The following is a 3921-nucleotide window of genomic DNA, read 5'->3' on the forward strand; positions in this document are numbered from 1 at the left end:
TCCTGATCTATTCAGTCACCGTACGCCCTCTGTTAGCTTGATACCCAAGTGAGTAACGTGAGCAATTCTCCAAAATAAAACAGACTGCTAGAAAATCACTGGTAGGCATGAAGGGAGCCCTCTTTCAAAAAATATTAAAAAACACAATTATTATTGTTTAAAGTAAGGCAGGACACAAATCATTTAGAATGCCTACATCTAAATTTCTCAAAATTCGACACATGATGGCATAGTCTAGCCGAAAAGTGATGTATTCAAATTTAAAACCTGTTAGGTTTAGTGATAACTTTATTTCTTGACATTTTCAAAACATAATCATGTTTTCAAATAAACCAAGTTAATTGAATGCATCACTGCTGGGGTTATTAAAGGGCATAACTAACATATTGATCTTTTCGAGATAATTGACAAAAACTGTTGATTGCTCCCATAGACTTGTACATGTAAACCAATTTCGGAAGGGTTAAACTGCTGGTTTTGGAATTAAAATTGGGGCATTTTGGATATTCTGTGTGTAGATATTAGGTTCCTGGTCCTACCAGTGGTCTTAACTCAATTTTGACAAAAGTGTTAATTATGCCCTTTTGCCATAGGAGGGCAGCATATACCACCAATAGGTCTGGGCAATGCATGAAAATATGACAAAGAGTTGTTTGCTTGCTGGCAATCTGAAAAGGCTGCTTCAAAATCACTGAAATTAACCAAAGTTTTATAGCAAAAAAAATTGGGTTTTGATGCTTTGAAATCGTATATTTTCTCTCATTAGGACTAAAAAAAAAGATTTGTATTGCCTTTTTACTCACCCTAAAATCTGAAAAAATAGGGTTGTATTTTTTGTTTTCATATTTGGTATAAAAAAAAAGATTTGGTCACCAGATAATAGGTTTGTCCTCTACTATCTGGTATTGTTGGCATTTAACTGAGAGAGTTTTAACTATGAGAAAATTTTGCCAGAAATCAGCAATTTTTCGAAAAATCTAATTAGTGGTATTGGACCTGGAGTGCAACAAATTCTCTATATTCTATTCGCAATAGGGGCGCCGCCAGTGGTTTGCGATGTAATCGTGATGTATCATGGAAAAGGTTGACATCAAGTCCGCGCAATACGAATATTACCATGCTATTACATAGGAACATGTGACAATATTTTTTTAGTTTGTCAAAATAAAGGTGTTACACACGAATTTGTGCGAGTATACTCCTAGGAGGTTTATGCACAGTAACGGAAAGAAGAAGAAGAAGAAGAATCGATACTCAATAATACTTAATAATGTGATTTGAAATGTGCACAATTAATTTTTTCTCTATCGATTTGCGTGTAATACCGTTATATTGACAAACTAAAAAATATTGTTACGTGTTCCTATGTACATGTAATAGCATGGTAACACTCGTATTGCGCGGACTTGGATGTCGACCTTTTCCCATGATACATCACGATTACATCGCAAACCGCTGGCGGCGCCCCTATTGCGAATAGCGAGAATTGAAGATGAGGTGAATTCCAATGGCTTCATGATGAGACACACAAAATGCATTGAAAGAGTAACACAAGCCTGTATTCTACTATTCCACTTGTAATCCATAACCCCTTATGGAAGCAGGGCGTAGCCAGCTTTTTTGGTCAGATGGGGCAAAATAAAATTTCGGGGGCACAGACGAAAAAATTACAGTTGCATCATACAATACATACTGTATGTCTTTGAGCTTCCAAAAAGGATTTATTGGGACGATTTTACACTATTTTCGCCTATTATCAGGATGGAAAGGGCTTTAATTTTACAATGTGCACACATAGCACGCAAAAATTTTGTATTTTACACTATTTTGGCCCACGATCGGGCTGAATTTGGGTAGAAAAGGGGCTCAGTGCCTCAGTGCCCTTTTTCTTTTCCTTTGCCCTCCTGATTTTCTCTTTCATTTATTGTCAGGGGGGCACTCTACGCCCCCACCGCTGGCTACGCTACTGTATGGAAGACATGACCTTAATCTCCCACACAGGGGGTGTAGATTTTAAATTGAGTCACCCATTCATGTAACCCCATTTGAAATTAACACTCCCTGTGTTGAAGTTTCAGGTCATGTCTTCCATGGGGAGGGGGATTTTAATTCGAATAGCCCATTAATTGTAAGACTCACACAAATTGAGAACAATTAAACTTAACACTAGTGTTCAATCAATTGAACAAAATGTTTATTTTTTTCTGTTACATTTTCATAACATGAAAAGGAACACTTGGGCATTTAGAACATATTTTAATTAATTCTGAAATAAAATAAATATATTACCACATGCTGATAATTCATAAAATTAATATAGGCCTAAATATTAACCACATATCCACATGTGGACAGAAAATTTTAAGTTAATTCCAGAATCAGCATTCTTGTGTCAAATGCTCTATTTTTAAGGGTCAGTTTCAAACGCGCCATTCTGCATTCCAATTGGAACCCATACACTCTATGGAAGCCATACCCCCTGTGGAAGACTTAATCTTCCACACATACACAGGGAGTGTGAATTTCAAATGGGGTTACCCAAATTGGTGACCCCATTTGAAATTTACACCCCCTGTGTGGTAGATTAAGGTCATGTTATGTCTTCCATACGCAGCTATAGAACACGGATAACCTCTATTACATTACTACCAATTTTAGACGAAAAAAATGATTGTCTCAGAAATATTTGGTCAGAAAGCTATGTGCTATGCAGTTTTGGTTTTTTTAATTTGATTATTTTTTTTGCCGCTTTACTGCCCGTTGATATTTTTGACAATGGAAAAAAAGATGATTGGGTAGGCTGTAGGGCTTTGCGGCAAATCCAATTTCACATGCTAATGCATGCGGGTCTCTAAGACAATTTTTTTGGCCTAAAGTAAATTATGTTTGCACCAATGAGGTCAAATTTTAAAAGTATATTGTATCTTGTTATTTCAGCAGTGCATCATGTTCAACTGGAATGGCCCAACTGAGTAGATTTCTGAGACAATCATTTAATTTTTGCCTTATTCATTTGTTTCAATTTTGTCTAAAATTGGTAGAATGTTAGAGGTTATCCGTGTTCTATATTAAGCTTCATATCCTATTAGCGACTACTATACCTTGTTTAGGATTTTCAAAAGTACCACCTGCATGTGCAACCATGACTGTTTCAAGATAGCCTGCCAAAGTCATGGTAACTCAGAGGTCGTGCATTGAATTGGTTTGAACGAGGAATACTATGGGAACCGTGGCGCCTTTTGTTAAAAGTCACACATGTGACCTTTCTGTAACATTGATTATGAGGAAGGAAACTACTATGATGATTGTGCTATAGCAGTGGTGTAGCCAAAGCGTGGGGAAAGGGGGGATGGCTCAATTGTGAGAAGTCTTGCCCCCATCTCTCCCCATTTTTAACAATTTGAAAGTTGCCTTGTTGCCCCCTTTACCCCCTACTGGTCCTGGCTACACCTCTCTGCTATAGTGCATTTGGTCAAGTGCAGACAGTGCAAACTTAATTTGGTGCATAAACCTTCAAGTCATGAGCATTCCCCAGACTGATGTGGCAGTGACATCAAATCGCTAGAGTTCGCTCAAAGTGTTGGCGTACACACGCACACACTTAAAGACGCAGTGCCACATCAGGGTGGAAAATGCTTTAGACACTTTGAATCAAAGTTTACCAGGCCGCATAGCGAAATAATTCCAAGGCACATATAAGTTGCCTCCATTATGATAATAATGCATAATATTATGCAGTTTTTGTACACAAATAGATATGCGCACAATACAGCTAGTTAAGCCTTGACTGCTTTTCAAAACTTAGGGGTGGGGTTGGGGGGGGGGGGTGGACTTAAGAATTTCAATATTCTATGATGTCAATTATACTAGTACCAGATTTCTATTGATGCCACCCTCATAGCTGCACCCCGGGAGCTGCAC

The sequence above is a fragment of the Amphiura filiformis genome, chromosome 18 (assembly GCF_039555335.1).
Source record: "Amphiura filiformis chromosome 18, Afil_fr2py, whole genome shotgun sequence".
NCBI classification, from domain to species: Eukaryota; Metazoa; Echinodermata; class Ophiuroidea; order Amphilepidida; family Amphiuridae; genus Amphiura; species Amphiura filiformis.